The sequence below is a fragment of the Coenobita brevimanus genome, chromosome 14, assembly GCF_032717465.1.
Source record: "Coenobita brevimanus isolate Jiangsu-jjx chromosome 14, ASM3271746v2, whole genome shotgun sequence".
Lineage (NCBI taxonomy): Eukaryota > Metazoa > Arthropoda > Malacostraca > Decapoda > Coenobitidae > Coenobita > Coenobita brevimanus.
Genome location: NC_136967.1, coordinates 32,408,806 through 32,432,610, shown reverse-complemented (window position 1 = coordinate 32,432,610; position 23,805 = coordinate 32,408,806). Strand labels below are relative to the sequence as shown.

Below are 23,805 nucleotides of genomic sequence, written 5' to 3'. Positions count from 1 at the left end.
GCTCACAGTAAAATAGTCTGCCCGTTTCGGCTGCCTGCTATCAACTGATGCAATAACGCCGTCTTCAGGCGTGGGAAAGCGTGCTGACCTAGCAAGTTTAGTGGGGGCATGTATGCATTGGGGGGGAACATATATACATCGGGGGTAGACATATTGTGGAGGAGGTACACTACTCCCCCGGGTAGCTGAGATGGTGTCTCCTGACACCGGGAGTTAAATGGTGGTTGATTATAGTAGTAAGGCAGGACCGGGGAGGTTTGTACCAGGGATAAGTATGATACAGGGGCAGTAGGGGAGACATGGCCATGTTGAGGGGAGGGAATTAAAAGGATATATACATATAAGATATACAAGGATTAAGACATAATGGGAATTACACAATAATAGTTTGATACATGATAAACAAGGAGTAGATATGAGAGTTCTATTGTTGTTCTTCCTTCATTTTTTTGTTTTTTTTTTTTGCATTTTCTGTAGGATACACTGGCACTCAGTAATGCATTAAAGAAATACCATCATTGTCTAGTAGGCAGAGTTCTGTTCACAGGTTGGTTAATTGTCAGATGGCATTGGTAGGCACTGAAGGAGAGGGCACTAAGTACGGGGAGTTTCTACATCGTGTGTAGGGCGTACTATGCCTGTAGCGACTCTGATTTCCTGGAGTCGACGTTCCATTTTTCTAACACAACAATGCACTGCACAGATGATGAGTAGAAAACCTATGAAAGCGATAACCACAGGGGGAAACACAAGTGTTGGATGAACCCATGAACGGCTGAAGGCCAGAGAAAATCGATCCATATTGAAATCACTGTCATTGAGGAAGGTGAGCATGCGCAAGTTAGGGGAGGTGATGGTAATGTTGGCAGATGGTAGGGTTGAAGGCATGTCGATTGGTTGAAAGATGTCATACGAGTGTTTACGAACAGCCTGGTGATAGCGAGTGGCGTAAGTGATGACGGACTCTGATTTGACGGTACAATAGTCAGGTGCTTTGTAGAGACCACTAGCGGGGACGGATCGAACCGAAGAACCAGGACACATGATTGTGACAGAGATGGGAACAGCAAAGAAGAAGTACTGGACATGGTTGAGGTGAGCATGGTGGACCGGGAGGTCAGGAGCTGGGACAAAAGAACAGGCTGAGTAGATGGAATGGTTGCGAACTAAAGCAGACTCACAGGGTGTAGCACTGCTAGGGAAGATAGCGAAAAGGTGGGCAGCACAGAGACGAGAGGTCGGAGTAAGGGAGGAACATTGCTGGAGGTCTGTGGAAGAAAGGAAGGCAACGAAAAGATGATCATGGGAGAGGAGGAAATATTCTGAAGGAACAGATACCTATAACAAGGAGTTGTTGAGGCGGAAAGGGAAGGGAATGATGTGGAAAAGGTTAAAGGTTATGGCAGAATGGAGAGGAACATGGACGACGACGTATGTGGTGAGAAGGGTGGCTTCGAGAACAGGATAATAATATTCAAGGGAGGAGTAAAGGAGGACTGGGTAGAGACCGAAGGTGGAGTGAGCCCATTCCAGGACAGAACGGAGAGCTGAGACAGGTACTAAGTCGGCAGTGACACGTCCATTGATAGCATCGACCAGGATACGAACCAAGGCAGAGACTTGAGACAAGAGAGAGTCAATGGCTAGTTGGAGATTATCCATGTTGAGTTTGAGGTAGAAGAACTGAGAGATAACGTTGAGATCTGAAAGGTGGCGTTGTAAGATATCGGTGAAATTGTTTAGAGTGGACGTGACTTCATTAAGTTGAGTTGTGAGCTTCTGTAACATAGTGTGTTGGATTTTAATGACTCGGCGTTGTGATTCTAGGGCTGAAGCTAAATGAGTGAGATCAGATTTGAAGCCAGAAATGTCACGGGCTGTAGCAACGCCAAATAAGCCACTCAGAATCTCACCGCCGAAGTCGAAGAGACCTCGTTTCACACGAGAACGACCCACGGGTGTCTGAATGGAAAATGTGTCATTGAGCTCAATGAATCTGTTACTTATGTATTGCAATTGCCAGGAGAGTGGGAGGAAAAGGTTATAGAGATACTCATTCGGGTTGTGTGTCCCCATGAGGGCCGTGAGATGGTTCCTGATTCCGCGGAGCTGGTGCGTGTAGGCAGATAGGGCAATGGCTACGTCGGCCAGGGGCGCAAGATCGTAGCGCAAAGAGGCTACGTCTTCGATAAGCATTACCTCGCCTCCCGAGCCGACCAAGGCCCCGGGACGTACTCCACCATCGTCCTGACCTGACCCAGACCCCAGGAGGGTCAGCACTGCCAGCAGGGAGATCGCTAACATCGTACCTAGGAAATCAGGGTAGAGTTAATGGGGGAGATCGTGAAGAGGTTGATGGGCAGAGCGCAGTTTGGACCGATATTGATTGATTGATGAACGAGCAGGTGGAGGCGGAGAGGAAGGAGACTGAGGGATAGGTGGAGACAAGGTAGACTGAGGGATGGGAGGAGGGGAAGAGGAGGCAGGAGGTTGTGTAAGTGACTCTTCCAACACGAGGCCACGGGGTGCTCGCTTTAAGTCATCGACGTGAACCCATCTGGTGTCCCTAGTGGACAGGTCCTGGAGGTGAAATTTGTTGCCTTGTTGAGTGAGGACGCGGTGGGGCCCTGTAAATTTGTCATCCAACTTAGAGGAACGCGTATGGGAATGAGCAAAGACAAGATCGCCTACATTGATAGTGATAGGAGAGGCGGACTTATGTTGGCACTGCAGCATGTCCTCCTGAGAGGAAGCCAAAGTGGATTGGACATACTGGTGGATTGTCTGGAACATAATCATCCATGTTGTAGATGGGTTCTGGCTTTGAGGATAAGAGAGAGTATGGGAGGTCCTTGTCAAAGCCAAAGAGGACGAAGAAGGGAGATTCAGCAATGGATGCATTGATGAAACTATCGATGGAGGATGCCACTTGGAGAATCCAGTCATCCCAGGACGAACTATGGGAGCCTAGATGTCTGAGGCACTCTAAGATTTTTCGGTTGTGGCGTTCTACAAGGCCATTGGAAGCCGGATGGTTAGGCACGACATTGCACTTACTGATATGAAAGCGGCAACAGATCTCATCTAGAAGGCTATTGTTGAACTCTGTACTGTTGTCAGTAAGAATGGTATGAGGGGTACTGAACGGGCAAATTACGTGATCTACAAAGGCACGTGCAACGCTCTTCGTGGTCTTGTCGGAGAGGGGTACGAGGACACAGTAGCGGGAGAAGTGGTCAACCGCTACGAACAAGTACTCAGCGCCAGATTCTGTGAGAGGTAGTTTTAAGAGATCGATTGAGACAGTTTCCCATGGTCGTGATGGGATTGGGTATTGTAAGAGATTTGCTGGTAAGCCAGTTGATCCTTTGTGGCGGTGGCAGGAGAGGCAAGAGTCACAGTGGGTATTGATATCGCGGCGCATGGTTGGCCAATAGTATTTGAGACGTGCTTGGCACAAGCATCGGTCTTTACCTGGATGGGATGCTTGAGGAGTATTATGAACAATATGAAGAACCTTTGGTATCAGGGCAGTGGGGACAACAAGTTGGCGTACTTCGCGATTGGACATATCTTTGCCTGTTAGCATCGTTTTCCTGTACAAGAGATCATCATCTAGCATGAACTCATCTAGTGATACTGGCAGAGTAGGTAAGGTCGAGGCATCGCCAGATTCTAGGAAATAAATGACTTTGGACCACATGGGGTCTTGGCGCTGAAAGTTTCGAACAACTTCTGACGTTAGTGTAGTGTTTTCAGTTACTTCAGGCTGCAGTGATGTTATAGCTGCTGTTACATGACGTGAGAGTGCGTCTGCAACTACATTCAACTTGCCTGGTACATATTGAAAAGTGGGATTAAAGTCCTGGATGATGACAGACCATCTAGCTAGTCTACCTGTTAGGTTGCGATTCTTGAACAAATCACATAGTGGAAGGTGGTCTGTTTGGATATGCACTGGATAACCATAGACTATATCTCTGAAATGTTTCAAGGACCAGATTACCACTAGCGCTTCGAGATCTGTGACACTGTAGTTACGTTCAGCAGTTGTAAGGGTGCGACTAGCATACGCTATTACGCGCTTCCTTGATGCTTCATCGAGTTGCATCAAAACGGCACCAAGTCCAGTGCCTGAGGCGTCTGTGCAGAGAAGGAAGGGTGTGGTATAATCAGGGAACGCTAGAACAGGGGCATTTACAAGAGCTGTCTTTAGCTTTTGGAAAGCCTGTGACTGGTCGTTAGTCCAAACAAAGGGCACATTCTGCTTGAGTAAGTGGGTCAGAGGAGTGGCGATCTTTGCATAATCCCGTATGTAGCTACGATAATAGCCACTGAGGCCCAGGAAACTTCGTACAGCGTCGGTAGTGGTGGGTTCTGGGAAGTTAATAATCGCCTTAGTTTTATCCTCATTAGTATGAATGCCTTGTGCATCTACGACATGGCCTAGGAATTTGATTTTCTTTCGCAGGAAGTCACATTTACTGAGATTGATTTTCAGGCCTGCAAGCTGGAGGCGTTCAAAGACTTGCTGGAGTTTGGTAAAATGATCAGGGATGGATTTACTCACAACAATGATATCATCTAGGTAAGCAAAAAGAGAGTGTCCCATCATACCGCTGAAGACTGAATGGATAAGTCGCATGAACATGGAAGGAGCATTTCTCAGACCAAAAGGGAGTCTCTTAAACTGAAAATGTCCGGAAGGGGTGCTAAAGGCTGTAACTGGGCGAGAGGACTCTTCCATTTCGACCTGCCAGTACCCGCTGAGGAGGTCTAAAGATGAAAAGACTACGTTATTTTCACCAAGGGATTCTAGCAAATCAGTGAGGACAGGTAACGGGAAACGGTCTGGAACCGTGACAGAATTGACCTTACAATAGTCGACTACTGGTCTAAAGTTGCCATCCTTCTTTGGTACTAAGAAAAGTGGGCTATTCCATGGACTGACGGAGGGTTCAATAATGTCTTGGTCTAACATGTTCTGTACCATTTGATTTGTCTGCTTTCTCTGGCTGTGAGGAAATCGATACGCTGGTATGTAAATCGGCTGAGTTCCTGGTAGTAGTTCAATCGTGTGTTTGACAAGGTCTGTTCTACCCATCGGTTCACCGGGTAAGGCAACCACGTTTCTGTACGAGGTCAGAAGGTCGAGGAGTTGAGGCGTATTTTCTGGGAAATCTGTGCAAGTGAGATGTGAGAGCATATCGGGTGAATATGTTGACGCAGATCCCGTAGAGTTAATATTACATACACCGATTGGCGTATCATCAGTCTGAAGAGTAGGAATTGAGGAATCCTGGCACACCTTTATGACCGCTGGGTATACCAGGAAGTCTCCAATCATTACACCACTTTTAAGTTTTAGTGGAGCATTTGTGACATTGAGCAAGTACAGGTAGCATAAACTGTCCTCTAAGACTGTACACCACGCTGACTCATAAGTCAAGCCATTCACACAACACGTCTCAGGTAGGGTTAGTACATCCACTCCTTTCGCACCAGCAACACAAACAGAAACTTTGGTGAACTCATGCGGTAACAAAATTGTGCACGTATTCGTTACTGCACGTTTCGTCTCTGCGTGTTGGAGATCATTCAGACTGTGTGAGGTAGGTAACTGAGACATGTCTGAGTCAGCGACAGTGTTGTCGGGAGAGGAGGTAAGAGCCATGTTCGAAGGCTGAGATGATGTATCAGGAGACATTGAGGAATTTATGTCCTTGCTCGCAGTCAGTAAAGGAATGATCGCTGTATTCTCAGATGATGATAGTGGTGGTTTGGGCTGGGTTGGACTTTTTGGTAGTGATAGGGACAGAGGTAATTGAAGGACTGATTTGATCGTAAGAACAGGACGGGGACATTCCATAGTGTAAACCGGGAATCCAGAAATGTCTATAGTACCACAAGCAGGTAATAATGCAATGGAGTGTTGTGCCATGGTGGAGAAACCAATAAGGGCATCTGCGGGATACTGCAAGTCATTAGTGACATGAAATTCAATGGGGATAGGGGCAAATCTCTGTGGAGTTTGACTTCAAGGGTGACTCTTCCCTTAACCTTAAACTCTGAGCCGTTGACACCACATAGGCGAATGTCTGGTGGTTCTAGGAAACTGACGTGGTTGTGATGGCGATGAATAAGTTGTAAGGAATTTTCGGAGATGAGATTTACTATAGATCCTGTGTCCAAGAAGAATGACGTTGGTATGTCATGACGTGTTCTGAGAATGACTAAACCTGAGGATGTTATGGGACCTACATGGCGGATGGGGAGTTGGGTTTCTGGTTCTACATGATATTGGTCCAATACGGGCGCGGCGCTTCCCCCGACTCTTGGCGGTTGAGGTGTGAGTCGTGCTTGATTTGTGGTATTTGCAGTGTGGCTGATGTGAGCGGGAAGGCGTACGCTGTCTGGTTTGGGAGTGAGGACGTCTGTACGTACGGTCGCGACTGGATGCTCGATGTCCAGGATGACCACAGTACCAGCAAAGAATCGAAGATTGTCTGTTCCGTCGGGCGCTAGATTGATCACGACCTGCGGTAGGAGAACGATGTGTGGCAGGTCTGCCGTGTGTGGTGGGACGGGAGCGAGATTGGTCTGGGGTAGTGGAGGTGTGACAGACTGAGGAGGCCAAGGGTTGGGTGGTGCCCTGACGCGTGTAGTTCGAACCTGTTCTTTCATGAATGGCTTTAGTGACCTGAATAATTTTATCTCCTGGATTGAAACCGATTTCCGAGGCTAGCTCTCGCTGTTTAGGAGTAAGCCAGTGAAAGAATCTGAGGTAACCAATTAAGTCAGCAAAGTTGGTGAGTGAAAGCATTGGAACGCCATTCTTGTCTTCTAACCATTTCGTGCCTACCAGTAATTGGAGCATCTCACTACTAGTTGCTTTCATGGCGGCGGCAGCTTCGCGGAGCTTGGCATATTGCGCTGGGACGCGCAAGTCCTCATCTAGTTGGTTTAGGAGATTAATGAATCCCATGAGAGATGCGATATTTGAATGCTGGCAACAAAGGCTGATGAGTTCCGTACGAAAATCAGCAAAGGTACGAATGTTATCGAAATGTCCTGCACGGATCGCGGATCCGATGTCCGATTTGCCGTGGTGCAAGCGACCGAGGAGGTTAGCTACTTTGAGTGATTCATCGGTTATTTGTCTATTGTGTATTTCTGTTTCGACTTCTCTGAGGAAATCATAGACAGACCAAGTTGGGTCCTGGCCGGTAAATTGGGACGATTGGCATCGTCGAGATAGATAGACTGTGGAGGGTTGGCCATGGCTGGAAGTGTAGAAGTGGCGGCAGGAGAGGTGTGGGAGAGAGAGAAGGTAGTGGCAGTTAAGGACGAGCAAGACGGGGTATGAAGGGAGGCAGGAAAGGGAATGACAGGGGAAGGAGTAGAGGAAGAAGAAGGGAGTGTAGAGGCAGGAGTAGAGGAGGAGGTATCTGGATTTACGAGGGTAGGACGGGTAGTAAGTGATTCTGTGGGAAGTGAAACGGGAGTCTCAGGTACAGGGCGGTGGTACTCTTTGCCACTTCGTAAATGAGTGATTGTGTTAGAGTCGGCAGACGGGGTATGAGCAGGTGATGTTTCCGGGTCGAGAGGGCTGGTGTTAAGCGGTTGACGTGGAAAGTATGACATTTAATGCGACAATGGAAAATGAAAGGATGAAGATGGATACGTAGGTGGAAATGTATAAATAACAATGAGAGAATGGAATACACAAGGAGTTGTGAAAATGAATGAAGGTGCGGGGATGGATGGCTTAAATAAAAGGCGAAGGATGAGATGGAGTATAAATAACGTAGGTGAAGATGAAAACGGGGTAATGGAAATGAGATGGAATATTTACAATAACCAATCTGTAGGGAAAATCGAGGATAATGTCTATAGAAAGGAAAGATATACTATAGTTACACAGTAGAGAGTCGAGATGTATGACGTGCAGGGGTGGCTGGGCGTAGCTGGGCTGGGGCGGGGGCGGGGCGGGGCGGGGCGGCAGTGGAGAGACAGCTGGGCGGAGAGGAGAAGAGACGCCGCGATGAATCACTGGCAGGGAGTGGCGGTCTTAGGAGGCTCCATAATGCAGACCAGATGTGGCGGCGGCAGAGGCCGGTGGTGGTTGGTGAGGGCAGATGTTGGTGCAAGGCAGGTGTAGAGCTGTTGAGTTGCAAATGCAGAGAATGGTGGTGGGCAGGCAGTGGGCAGACAGTGATAAGTGGCACCGTGGGGGCAGGAGTTATGATGAGTTCGGAACAGGTGCTGGGAATAGGTGCTGGGAACAGGTGCAACAGGTGAGTAGGTCGGCGACGGTGACACTTGCGGTCAGGAACAAGGCGTGTGGATGGGGTTGTTTGAGAGGTGAGCACTGGTGAGAAAAATTGTACGCTCGGAAAGCACAGCCAGGTATTACACCACTAGAGGCACTGAGGAGGGGCGAGGCTGGCAGATGCAAGACGTCGTGCATCTTGTGATGTCACTAAATCGGTGGAGGCAGTCAGAATCTGATGGTTCGAAACACCGCTGCTACCAAATGTAACTTGCAATACTTTGGTGATAAAAACTCCGTGTACAAACAGCTAGATAAAGAGTTTATTACAAGCTTACAGTAAAATAGTCTGCCCGTTTCGGCTGCCTGCTATCAACTGATGCAATAACGCCGTCTTCAGGCGTGGGAAAGCGTGCTGACCTAGCAAGTTTAATGGGGGCATGTATGCATTGGGGGAGAACATATATACATCGGGGGTAGACATATTGTGGAGGGGGTACAATCTGCCATAACAGGCCTCAGTACTAACAAGGCATATGGGCCTGATGGAGTCCCTCCTGTTGTTCTCAAGAACTATGCTTCTGTGCTTACACCCTGCCTAGGCAAACCCTTTTGCCTTTGTCTATCAACTTGTACCTTTCCTTCTTGCTGGAAGTTTGCTCTCATTCAGCCAGTCCCAATGAAGGATAACCATTTCCAACCCTCTAACTATCGTCCAATTGCTTTACCATCCTGTATCTCAAAAGTTTTCGAGTCTATTCTTAACAGAAAATTTTTAAAGCATCTGTCCGATCACAACCTTCTTTCTGATCGTTAGTATGGGTTCAGTCAGGGACGCTCCACTGGCGATCTTCTCACCTACCTTTCAGACTCCTGGTCATCCTCCTTTCTGGACTTTGGCAAAAGCTTTGCCATTGCACTTGACATCACAAAAGCTTTGGATCGAGTCTGGCTTAAATTTTTAATTTCCAAACTGCCCTCTTACGGTTTCAATCCTTCTATCTGTGCCTTCATCTCTAGCTTCCTTTCTGGTCATTCTATAGCTGCTGTTGTAGACGGTCATCGTTCTTCTCCTAGATCTATCAACAGTGGTGTTCCTCAGGGCACTGTCCTATCACCAACTCTCTTACTTTTATTCATCAATGACCTTCTAAGCTGCACATCTAACCCTATCCACTCACACTGCTGACTCCACCCTTCACCTTTCCATTCGGTTCCCGCAACGTCCATCTCAGCAGTTACTTCTACAAACAAGGGATGAGGCTATGGCACACCTAATGTCTGACCTGGCTCGTATCTCTGACTGGGATAAAAATAATCTTGTTTTTAATACATCAAAGACTCAGTTCTTGCACCTATCAACCAGACAAAATCTTCCACATGTGTACCCACTAATGTTTAATAATATTCAGCTTAATCCTGCATCATCCTTGAACATGCTTGGGGTTTCATTTACTCGGGACTTATCTTGGAAAGATCATATCACATCTCTGGTAAAATCTGCTTCTAAGGGATTAGGTGTGCTAAGCCTACTCCGTTCCTTCTTTACCCCTGCACAATTGTTGACTCTATACACGGGTTTTATCCTCCCCTGCATGGAGTACGACTCTCATGTGTGGGGAGGTTCCCCACACACAGCTCTTCTCAAAAGGGTGGAGTCAACGGCTTTTCGTCTCATTAACTGTCCTCCTCTTACTGACTCCCTTCAACCTCTGTCTCTTCGCCGCACTGTTGCATCGCATCTTTACGTCTTTTCTATCGCTACTTCAATGGTCACTACTCCTCTGAACTGTCTGCATGCATTCCTCCACTTCTACTACGGGCGCCTAGCACCCGTCTGGCAGCAAACTCTCATCCCTTTTCTGTCCAGCTCTCTAATACAAGAGTTAACCGTTACTCCCAGTCCTTCATTTATGCAACAGGTCAACTCTAGAATTGTCTCCCTCTGTCTGTATTTCCTGCTTCCTATGATATCCAGTCTTTCAAAAGCAGTCTGTCCAGGCATCTCGAAATAACTGGATCTTGAATTTGGCTCTCTCTTGTATTTTGTTTCTCTGTAGGAGGGAACAGTTATTGCAGGCTCGTGGCCTTTGGTTCCTTCTTCCTCACATAAAAAAAAAAAAAAAAACATGCAGAAAGTAGCCGGTGTTACCTGCAGAGAGTAGTCAGTGTTACCTGCAGAGAATAGCAAGTATTACCTGCAGAAAGCAGTCATTGTTACAAGCGGAAAATAGTCTGTGTTACCTGCAGAGAGTAGTCGGTGTTTACCTGCAGAGAGTAGTTGGTGTTACCTGCAGAGAGTAGTTGGTGTTACCTGCAGAGAGTAGTTGGTGTTACCTGCAGAGAGTAGTCGGTGTTACCTGCAGAGAGTAGTTGGTGTTACCTGCAGAGAGTAGTTGGTGTTACCTGCAGAGAGTAGTTGGTGTTACCTGCAGAGAGTAGTCGGTGTTACCTGCAGAGAGTAGTTGGTGTTACCTGCAGAGAGTAGTCGGTGTTACCTGCAGAGAGTAGTCGGTGTTACCTGCAGAGAGTAGTCGGTGTTACCTGCAGAGAGTAGTTGGTGTTACCTGCAGAGAGTAGTCGGTGTTTACCTGCAGAGAGTAGTCGGTGTTACCTGCAGAGAGTAGTCGAAATCACCTGCAGAGAGTAGTCGGTGTTGCCTGCAGAGAGTAGTTGGTGTTACCTGCAGAGAGTAGTTGGTGTTGCCTGCAGGAAGTAGCAATGGTTACCTGCAGAGAGTAGTCGGTGTTACCTGCAAAGAGTAGTCGGTGTTTACCTGCAAAGAGTAGTTGGTGTTGCCTGCAGGAAGTAGTCATGGTTACCTGCAGAGAGTAGTCGGTGTTTACCTGCAGAGAGTAGTTGGTGTTACCTGCAGAGAGTAGTTGGTGTTACCTGCAGAGAGTAGACTGTGTTACCTGCAGAGAGTAGACGGTGTTACCTACAGAGAGTAGACGGTGTTACCTGCAGAGAGTAGTCGAAATCACCTGCAGAGAGTAGTCGGTGTTTACCTGCAGAGCGTAGTCGGTGTTACCTGCAGAGAGTAGTCATGGTTACCTACAGAGAGTAGTCGGTGTTTACCTGCAGAGAGTAGTCGAAATCACCTGCAGAGAGTAGTTGGTGTTACCTGCAGAGAGTAGACGGTGTTACCTGCAGAGAGTAGTCTGTGTTTCCTGCAGACCAAAGGCGGGTCCACTTGTAGAGAGAAGGCAGAGAAAAGTCCACTTCACATTGCTAGTAAATAATACGTCACCTAAAGAAAGAAGTCTACGTCACCTGCATTAAGAAGTCTTTAATGCTTTATCTGCAGAGAGAACTCAACATCATTAGCAAAGAGCGTTCGATATCAGCAGCAACCAGCAAAGAGAAGTCTATGTCCGTGCAGAAAGTACTCGACATCACCTGCACACACAAGCTGATTACATCTGCGATTAGAAGGTGATGCCACCTCACAAGATTTAGACTTTGGCAACTGAAGACAAGAATTTGCCATCACTTGCAATGGATGACAAGACGACGTGAGCGGTAAAGGTCATGTCATCTGCAAAGAAACAAGTCAATATTGAGAGAGAGAGAGAGAGAGAGAGAGAGAGAGAGAGAGAGAGAGACTAAATGTAAAAGAAATGAAGGAACGAACTCTTACCTGGATACTTTGTCGTCGGTTTCCCCTGCCGTGATATGTCCAGGTCACCTGCGAATAGATTTCCCGTTACTCGCAGAAAGAGGCCGACGTCGCGTGTAGAGAGAGTCCACGTCCCATTCGCAATGAAATGGACATTACTTGCATCGGGAAATCAGTTTCACCTTCAGAGAAAAGTCGATGTTTCCAGCAAGCAGAAGTCGATGCCACCTTCAAGGAAGAAGTCGATGATGCCTGCAATTTTTATGACGTGACACCTGTTAGGATAACGATGTAGAAATAACCTGAAAAGAGAGATAAGTTGATAACATACTGACAGATATATAGATAAAGAAACATATCGCTATCTATTTATCTATCTATCTATATATATGTATCCATCTATCCACATCTATGTCGAAAGAGAGAGAGAGAGAGAATGTCGTCGTTAGTTAAATGAAAGTCTGCGTCACCTACATTATGAAAATCGATCTATCCTGATAAAAAAAAATAAATATTACAAGGTCCTTCCTAAATTGTTTCTAAACAGGCCAGTTATTACCTGGTGGACATAACTAGATCCTATCTCAGCTGTGCCTAGACAGACCAGTTATTACCTGGTGGACATAACTAGATCCTATCTCAGCTGTGCCTAGACAGACCAGTTATTACCTGGTGGACATAACTAGATCCTATCTCAGCTGTGCCTAGACAGACCAGTTATTACCTGGTGGACATAACTAGATCCTATCTCAGCTGTGCCTAGACAGACCAGTTATTACCTAGTAGACATAACTAGATCCTATCTCAGCTGTGCCTAGACAGACCAGTTATTACCTGGTGGACATAACTAGATCCTATCTCAGTTGTAGGGACTTTTCAGGGATTCTTCGAGAATTTTTCCTGACAGTTGTCCTGAGGTCTTCTTTTCCGGGTGTAGGGCTATTTCCCCGGGTCTTCTTGCCCCGGGGATATCTTGTTCCTGGCTCTTCTTGCTCTTGGGGTCTTCTTCCATTTAAGAGGGCAGAGGAGGCTGGGGGGCAGGGGTGACCACATTGACTGCCTCTTCAGGGATGGAGATCGAGGGCAGTTTGTTGTGGCGGAGCAGCAGAGGGATTAATATGGTGAGGGCTGCTCGGTCTTCTTGTGGATTTGCAACTGCAGATTGTGTGCATGCAGTTTTGTGGGCATGGGTGGTATTATCCTCAGCAGCTGCACATCAACGTGGATGTTTTCGTCGATCTGGGGCTGCCAGAAGGGCCGGTGACAGAGGCAGCTTCTGGCCTCTTACTCCCTCTTCTGACAGTACACTCCACTTTCTCCCCCTCCACCAAGGACTTTCCAACCTTCCTGAGGTTTGGCTTTTTGATGGCGGCGCAGTGGACAAAATGTCCTGCTGGTTGTCCATCCTCGTGATGAAGCCATAACCTGGCTTGAAGCTGTACCACTTAACCTTCCCCGAGGTGGTGGTGGGTGGGGAAGGAGTAGTGGGGGGTGTGGAGGATGTGTGCGTCCCTGTGTTGGGCCTGGCAGGCTGGGAAGGACATTTTGCTCTGGCTGCTCCTCCACCCGAACTGCTCGTGGAAGCTGTTGTTGTTATTGTTGATTCTCTCCTCATTCGAGGAGACCGGGCCTTGTTGTAGCCCGGTTGGTGGTGGTTGTCTTGAGTGAGGTAAGGGGGAAGACAGGGCCTGGGGAATGCCCAGCACACACGCCCTGTCTCCTGGCTGAGTTTGCGGTGTGTGTCGTCGTGGAAGCTTCGGCCAGGCCTTATATAGCTTTGGCAGACTAACTACCACCCGCCAGAAAATGGAACTAAACACCGCCCGCATACACATAAACTATGCACCTAAAACCGCCCGAAAGCCATGAATCTCTGCCAAAAATCCAACAATGAAGAAAATATGTCATGGAAAATACTGATGTGAATATGTTACCACTAAATTAACAGCAACAACAACAACAACAATTTAATAATGATAATAATAATAATAATAATAATAATAATAATAATAATAATAATAATCTATCTATCTATATACCTAGGCTGCTTCCCCCAAGGAAAGGGAGGTAGCCGAGACAGGACGACACACTCCCCAATTACTCATCCATTCAAACAAATTCATTCGCATCTTAGCCCCAAGGGTAGAATGGACAGATCCTCACCGCACCACACCGCACAAGGGTCAACTGCGCAATGCAATCAGTGACATCCGCAGCAGGGCCCGACAGCAGAGCTCGTTTACCCCTGCCACATCATAACAGACCCATACCCTTACCCGCACCTGACCTAACTAGCTGATCAGACCAAATGCGGGACAATATCCCCTCAGGGCTGCGTCATCACTTATTCATTCACAATTTCTCTCCATTTATTTCTGACACGCACAGCCACTCTTCCTTGCTCAACAAACATCCCTCTCGCATCCAGCACTCTTTTCACACTGTCCGTCCATCCTATTCGTGGTCTTCCTCTCAGCCTTACACCTCTCACATCAGATCTAGTTATCTTTTTTACCAATCGCTTATTATTCATTCTCTCCATACGCCCAAACCATCGCAACACCCTCTGCTCAACTCTACCAGCCATCTCCCGAACAACTCCAGTTCTCCTTCGCACTTCATCATTTCGCACTCGATCCATACGCGTCACTCCACACATACTCCTCAGACACATCATCTCCATTACATTCAAACTTTTCCTCTCTGCTACACCCATATTCCATGTTTCAGCCCCATATAACGCAGTCGGTACCACAACACCCTCATACACCCTTCTCTTTACATCCATTCTAAGCGAACGACATCTAAATACTTTTTTCATTCCTCCCAGCACCTTTCCTACTTCAGTTATTCTAAACTTCACTTCTGCATCTATTCTTCCATCCACAGCAAAATGTGACCCTAAATATTTAAAACACTCTACCTCCTCAAGCAACTCACCATTCAAAACTATGCTCATCCTCCTACCATCTACCAACCTCGAACACTTCATCACTTTATTCTTATTCTCATTTACTTTCAATTTGCTCCTTTCACACACCCTTCCAAACTCCTCTACCAACTGTCTCAATCTCTCCTCTGAATCAGCCACCAGTGCAGTATCATCTGCAAATAGCAGCTGCTTAAGATTCCACTCTCCACCATCGACATTCACCAGACTCAGACCTCCACCTAAAACACTTGCATTCACCTCTCTTGCAACACCATCCATGTAAATATTAAACAACCAAGGCCACATCACACATCCCTGTCGCAGCCCCACTCTCACAGGAAACCAGTCACTCACAGCATTTCCCACTCTTACACACGCTGTATTATTTACATAAAAACTTTTCACCCCTTTTAGTAACCTACCATCAAGTCCATACAATCTTAAAACAGTTCACATAGCCTCCCTATCAATTCTATCATACGCTTTCTCTAAATCCATGAATGCCCAAAACACATCCTTGCCTTTCGCTAAATACTTTTCACACACTTGTCTCACAGGAAACACCTGATCCACGCATCCCCTCCCTCTCCTAAAGCCACACTGTGCATCATTGTTATTAATATTATACATATTGATGTTAATATTATTAGTTTTATCATTAATATTATTAATATTATTATAAATATTATTAATAATATTTTTGATATTATTAATACTAGTTTTATATTTTTATTAATATTAATATCATTATTAATATTAATATAATTTTTAATGATTATATTTTTAATTATATTATTATTATTTTTCATTATAATTATTATTTATAATAATAATAGTAATAATAATAATAATACTAATAATAATAATAATATTATTATTATTATTATTATTATTATTATTATTATTATTATTATTATTAATTATTAGTATTAATTATTAGTATTATTAATTATTATTATTATCATTATTATTTTTATTATTATTATTATTATTTTATTATTATTATTATTATTATTATTATTTTCATTATTATTATTATTATTATTATTATTATTATTATTATTATTTTATTATTGTTATTATTATTTTTAATATGAAAAATAATAATAATAATAATAATAATAAGAGTAATAATAAGAGTTATAATAATAATAATAATAAATAATAATAATAATAATAATAATAATAATAATAATAACAGTATTATCATTATCATTATTATTATTATTATTATAATTATTATTATTATTGCTGTTATTGCTATTATTATTACCATTATTATTATTATTATTGTTATCAATATTATTATTATTATTATTATTAATGATATTATTATTAACATTATTAGTAATATTATTATGTGGGCGATTGTGTGTGCATATGCGCCAACGCAAGATTGTGCTAGAAGAGTGAGAGAAGAGTTCTGGACAAATGGAGATGTGTGCATGGAAAAGTTTGGAAGGAATGAGAGTTTTTAATCGGTGATATGAATGGTAAAGTAGGGAATGTGAAGGTGGATGGAATAGTTGGTGAGAGGGGTGTGCCTGCTGAGATAGATGAGAATGGGAGTGCGTTAGTGGACATTTGTTCTGGGAAGGGATTGGTGATAGCCAATACCCTCTTCAGGCATAAAATGATCCACAGGTATACATGGCGAGTGATGAGAAGGGTGGGTGGTGAACTGAATGAAAGGAAGGCAATGATTGATTATATGTGTGTGTGGATGAAAGGATGCGAAGATGTGTAATGGATGCAAGAGTTTATAGAGGTTGGGGGAGTGGACTTTCTGACCACTACTTGGTGGTGGCCAGAATTAGAATTCAAGTAAGATGGAGGAATAGAAGAAGGGAAAGACGAGAGGAAGGAGTAGTTGCAAGGAGAGTGGAAAGGTTACAAGAGGATGAGAAAAAGGCAGGGTATAAGAGAGAAGTGGAGGAACGATTGGGCAAATATGAATTGGAGCAGATGGGAGACGTGGAAGGTGTGTGTAGGATATTTACAGAAGATATATGTGCAGCATGTGATGTGGTGTGTGGAAGGAAGAGAAGACGGAGGGGGGTGCAAGGAACAGAGTGGTGGACTGAAGAGATGAAACAGACTGTGGCACAAAAGAAGAAAGCATACAATGAATGGATGAGAAATAGGGGCGTGGAAGAAGTTGAGAGGCGGAAGAGAGAGTTATATGTAGAAAGAAAGAGAGAGGTGAAAAGATTAGTAAGAGAGAGTAAGAAGAGAGTGGAGGAGGAATTTGGAAGGAATTTGAGTGTAAAGTGGAGGGACTGTAGAAGAAAATGTTCTGGAAAGAGGTGAAAAGAGTAAGACAGGGTGGAAGTAAAGTTAGCAGGGGAGTGAAAGATAAAAATGGTAGATTACTAGTGGAGAAGGGAGAAAAAGTGAGCAGATGGAGAGAACACTTTAAGGAATTGTTGAACATAGAGGATGGAAGTAATGCGAGTATAAGTGGCTGGGGAATGGCTGGGAGAAGGAGGGAGGTGAGAAGACAGGAAGAAATCAGTAGGATAGAAGTTGTGGAAGCAATGAAGAAAGTTAAATCGGGGAAAGCCCCAGGAATTGATGGAGTGTGTGGTGAAATGCTGAAGCATGGGGGAGAGATAGTAGTAGAATGGATGAGGAAGATGTGCAGATTGGCCTGGGAGGAAGGTAGAGTCCCGGAGGATTGGAAGTCAGGTATAATTATTCCCTTGTACAAAGGAAAAGGGGAAAAAGAAGTGTGTGGTAATCACAGGGGCATTTGTCTTCTTAGTGTAATAGGAAAAGTGTATGGTAGGATACTTATTGACCGAGTTAGAGAAAGAACAGAGAAATTAGTTGGAGAAGAACAGGGAGGCTTTATGAAGGGAAGGGATTGTGTAGATCAGATATTCATTCTTAGTTCTTTAGTGGAAAAGTTTCTAGAGAAGGGAAAGAAGTTGTACGCGGCTTTCATGGATTTGGAGAAAGCATATGACAGGGTGGATAGATAAGGATTGTGGAAAGTGTTAAGAATATATGGAGTAGATGGGAAGTTGTTGAATGCTGTGAAGAGTATGTACGATGGTGCGAAGGCTGAAATGCGTGTGGATGGTGAACTAAGTGAATTTTTCTCTTTGAAAGTTGGGTTGAAACAGGAATGTGTCATGTCTCCATGGTTGTTCAATCTGTACCTGGTTGGGGTAATAAAAGAGGTACAAGGTAGGGTAGTGGATGTTGGAGTGGCCCTGGTGAGAGAGGATAGTGTTTGTAAACTCCCTGTACTGTTGTTTGCAGATGATACTGTGTTCTTAAATGAAGACGAAGGGGAGCTGCAAGGCTTGGTGGATGAGTTTGGGAGAGTGTGTAAGAAACTGAATCTAAAGGTGAATGTAGGCAAGAGTAAAGTGATGGTCTTTGAGAGAGGTGAAGTCAGTCAATGTACAGCGAGGTTGGACGGTGAGGAATTGGAAAATGTGAGTACGTATAAGTACTTGGGTAGTGTGATGAGTAAGGATGGAGGTTTGGAGGGTGAAGTGCTTGAAAGGGTACAGCAGGGAAGAAAGGTTGCTGGTTCTTTGAAAGCAGTGATAAGAAACAGGGAAGTGAGCACGGAACTGAAAAAGTTACTACATGACAGTATTGTGATACCAACTCCAACGTATGGAAGTGAAGCTTGGACGTTGTTGGAAGGAAACAAGTGAAGAGTGAGAGCAGTGGAAATGAGTTATTTAAGAGGAGCCTGTGGAGTCACATGGAGAGACAGGCTGACGAATGAGGATATAAAGGAGCGTTGTGGTGTGGATGTGGATGTGATAGGAAGCGTTATGAGGAACACACTGAGGTGGTTTGGCCATGTGGAGAGGATAGAGGGTGAAAGACTGACAAAGAGAGTGTATGTGAGTGAGGTGGAGGGGGGAAGAGGGAGGGGGAGGCCGAGGATGAGATGGAGGGATGGGGTGGAGAAGTATATGAGAAAGGGGGGTGTGAGTTGGGAGCAGGGCAGTGAAATGGCTGGGGACAGGGCCACTTGGAGGCGATTTGTTTGTGGCCACCCCATACGGGATTGAGGCGTCTGGCAATAGATAGATAGAATATTATTATTGTTTATATTGTTATTTTAATAATAATAATAATAATATCATCATTTATATTACAATAATATTATCATTAAGAATGCAAACAATTTTATTATTAATATTATTAATAACGTTATTATTTGTATTATTATTAATATTATTTTTAAAATTGATTTTAATATTATTATTAATAATATTATTATTAAAAATTTATTATTAATTTTATTATTAATATTATTATTAATATTACTATTTTTAATAGAATTATTATTAATACTATTATTATTATTATTAATTCTAATTTTATTATTAATATTATTATTCTTAATACTGTAATTATTAATTTTATCATTATTATTATTATTATTATTATTATTATTATTATTATTGATGTTATTTTTAATACTATTAATATTTATATTAATATTATTAATATTATTATTTTAATAATAATATTATTAATAATATTATTATTGATATTAATATTTTTATTACTAATATTACTATTTCTATTATTAATATTATTAATATTAATATCATTAATGTTAATATTATTACCATGAATATGACTATGGTGTGGAATGAAAATGAAAAGTCAAGAGTAAGAGCAGTAGAGATGGGACTGCTGAGGAATGTATGTGGAGTACAGAGGGTGGATAGGATACGAAATAATGTGATTTGTGAAAGATGCGGAGTGAGGAAGTCGGTGGGCACCAGAATTGAAGAGAGTGTTCTGAGATGATATGGTCATGTGGAGAGAATGGATATCAATAGAGTGGTGAAGAAGGTATATCTGAGTGAATTCGAAGGAGAAAGGAGGCAAGGTAGTCCAAGGTGAAGATGGAGAGATATGGTGGATGAGTGTGTAAGGATGAGAGGTTTGGAAGTCGTGGAGGCTAGGGAACTGACACGTGATCGAGCTGGCTGGATGAATTTCTGAGAAGTGCATGGTTAGTGATTTTTGGCACCCCTTTTTAACGTGGCAGCGTCTGGACTGACTCTGTCAGATAAGATTTTGAAGCTACAGAACGTGGTGAATGTTTTTTGCTTATTCGATAGAGTCAGGAATCCGGGGGCTTGAATAATGAGTGAGTGGAAGCGTGGCCCAATGGATTGGGCAATTTTGGGCTGTCTGGACATTTCTACTCATCACCCTGACCTTGGGTGGGAAAGGAGGTCCGGATGATGACGATGATGATGATGATAATGATATTAATAATGTTAATTATGAAAATAATATTATTAATAATAATTAATAATAATATTATTATTATTAATATTAATTGTGACAATAATATTATTGATAATATTAAATAATAATAATATTAATAACAATATTAATAATATTGATAATAATATTAATAATATTAATAATATTGATAACATCATCAATAATATTAATAATAACACTAATAATATTATTAATGTTATTTATAATATTAATGATAATATTAACAATATTAATAACAATGTGAATTAAAATAATTATATTATTAATAATATTAATACAAAAATTAATAATATTAATAATAATATCAATTTTATTAATAATAAAATTAATAATACTAAAAAATAAAATTAAAAAAATTAAAAATAATAATAATATTTTTAACAACCTTTTTTTTATCACTAATAATAATGTTAATAATAACAATAATATTACGAAAATAAAATTATTTATAAGAATAATATTAATAACAATAAAAATTTTTTATTATTATTCATTCAATTCATTGCCAGACGCCATGTATCCCACACGGGGTGGCCAAGGGCTTAGAGTTAATTGTTTTACAGGAAGGGGCACCAATCCTCCACCAACCCCACTTGACACGTAGGGATGCCAACAGCATCTGGTGTTCCCAGGCGGTCACCCATCCAAGTACTAACCAGACCCAACGTTGCTTAACTTCGCTGATCGGACGGAAAGCGGCGTACTCAACGTGGTATGGCCGTTGGCAGAAATTATTTTATCAGTGCAGTCATCAGTTCATATCAGTTCACTGATATCAAGTCCAATTCAATTCAATCAATTTTATTTTTTTTTTATTTTTCTCAATTCCAGTTCAATTCATAATTGACCTAAGCCCTTGCGGTGCCTGTGTCTTTATATTTGTGAATTACAGTGTTCAGAGACCAGACACAGGTCAGCAACGTCCCACCCAGACGGTCATAGACCAGTCACTGGTCAGCAAGTACCACCCAGACGGTCATAAACCAGTCACAGGTCAGCAAGTCCCACCCAGACGGTCATAGACCAGTCACAGGTCAGCAAGTCCCACCCGCACGACCAGATGGCCAATAATAATAATAAGAATAAGAATAAGAATTTTATCATTATTAACAGTAATAATAATTTTTTCATTCATTCATTGCCAGATGCTATGTATCCCAAACGGGGTGGCCAAGGGCTTAGAGTTAATTGTTTTACACGGAGGGGCACTAATCCTCCACCAACCCCACTTGACACTTAGGGATGCCAACAGCATCTGGTGTTCCCAGGCGGTCACCCATCCAAGTATTAACCAGACCCAACATTGTTTAACTTCGCTGATCGGACGGGAAGCGGTGTAATATTAATGATAATAACATTAATATTAATAATTATATTAATATTAATAATAATATTAATAATAAAAATAATATTATTAAAATTAATAATATTAATATTAATTACAACATTAAAATTAATTATAATAATAATAATATTAATAATTATATTAATAATAATTTTATTATTAGTAATAATATTAATATTAATTATAATAATAGTAATAATAATAATAGTAACAATAATATTATTAATAATAATAATAATAATATAATAAAGTATTAATAGCAATAATAATAATAATAATATTAAAAACAATATTAATATCAAAAATATTAAAAATAATAATCATCATCATCATCATCATAATTATAATAATAATAATAATAATAATAATAATAATAATAATGATAAAAATGATAATAATAACAATAAAAATAATATTTTCAAATTAATAATATTCGTAATAATAAAATTAATATTAATGAAAGAAAATATGTAATATTAAAATTAAGATTAATATTAATATTAGTATTAATATTTATAATAATTTTCATAATATTAATATTAACAAAAAATTTTAAAATAATAATGATATTTTAATAATAATAATAATGATATTAATTATGATAATATCAATAAAAATTATAACAATAATTTTAATATAAAAAACAATATTAATATTATTATTAATTTTGATACTAATAATAATAATAATAATAATAATAATAATAATGATATGAATAATATTAATTATAATATTAATAATATTCATAATAATAAAATTAATAATAATATAATAATAGAGTTATCACTATTATTAATAATATTAATATAATATTAATTAAATGTAATAATAATAATAATAATAATAATAATAATAATAATAATATAATAATAATAAAAATAATAATAATAATAATAATGATAATAATAATAATAATAAAAATAATAATAATAGTGATAATTATAATAATGATAAAAATAATAATAATAATAATAATAATAATAATATTTTTATTATTATTATTACAGTAATAATAATAATAATATTAATAATGATTATGATAAAATTTTAATAATAATAGTAATAGATAATAATAATAAAAATATAAATAATAAAATTATTATTATTATTATTTTTTTTTATTATTATTATTTATTAAAATATTAGGTATTAAAAAAAATTTTAAAATAATCTTAATAATAATAATAATAATTAATAATAATAATATTAATATTTAATAATAAATTTAATATAAAATTTTTGATAATAATAACAATTTTTAATATTAATAGTAATATTAATAGTAATTATTAATTTTTGAGTTGATAGTAATATTAATATTAGATAATAATATTAATTTTGATAATGATATTAATATTGATAAAATATATTAATAGTAATATTAATATGAATATTAGTATTGATTATAATATTGATATTGATAATAATATTAATATATATAATAATAATCATATTGATAATATTAGGTTAATATTAATATTAATATTAATGTTAAAATTATATTTAATAATAATATTAATATTAGTAATAATATTAAAATTAATGTTAATAATATAAATATTATAATATTAATATTAATAATTATAAATATTAATATTAATAATATTAGTAAAAATAAAGTTAATTACAATATTATTAATAATATAATAATATTAATAATAATATTAACAGAGATAAAAATATTAATAATAATGATAATTTTAATAATAATAATGAATAATAATAATAATATTTTGAATAATAATAATAATAATAATTTGAATTTAATATAAAAATTTTTGATAATAATAACAATTTTAATATTAATAGTAATATTAATTTTTTGATTGATAGTAATATTAATATTGATAATAATATTAATTTTGATAATGATATTAATATTGATAAAAATATTAATATTAATATGAATATTAGTATTGAATTATAATATTGATATTGATAATAATATTAATATATATAATAATATTCATATTGATAATATTACTAATATTAATATTAATATTAATGAAGTTAAAATTATATTTAATAAATAATATTAATATTAGTAATAATACTAAATTTAATATTAATAATATAAATATTATAATATTAATATTAATAATTATAATATTAATATTAATATTATTAGTAATAATAAAGTTAATTTTACAATATTATTAATAATATAATAATATTAATAATAATATTAATTGAGATAATAATATTAATAATAATGAAAATTTCAATAATAATAATGATAATAATAATAATAATAATAATAATAATAATAAAAAAATAATAATAATAATAATAATAATAGTACAAAATAATAATAATAATAATAACAAGTAGCAGTACTATTAGCCCAGTAGTAACAG

At 39.5% G+C, this 23,805-nt stretch overlaps 1 non-coding gene and 1 pseudogene across 1 annotated transcript; both read right to left on the bottom strand.

The window, feature by feature from the left end:
• Nucleotides 1-20,710: 20,710 nt before the first annotated feature.
• LOC145390500 (5S ribosomal RNA) lies at nt 20,711-20,829 on the bottom strand. Its single transcript, XR_013895650.1, has one exon. It is a non-coding gene; the product is annotated as a 5S ribosomal RNA (ribosomal RNA).
• Nucleotides 20,830-21,346: 517 nt separating this feature from the next.
• LOC145390493 (5S ribosomal RNA) lies at nt 21,347-21,465 on the bottom strand (annotated as a pseudogene).
• Nucleotides 21,466-23,805: the final 2,340 nt, after the last annotated feature.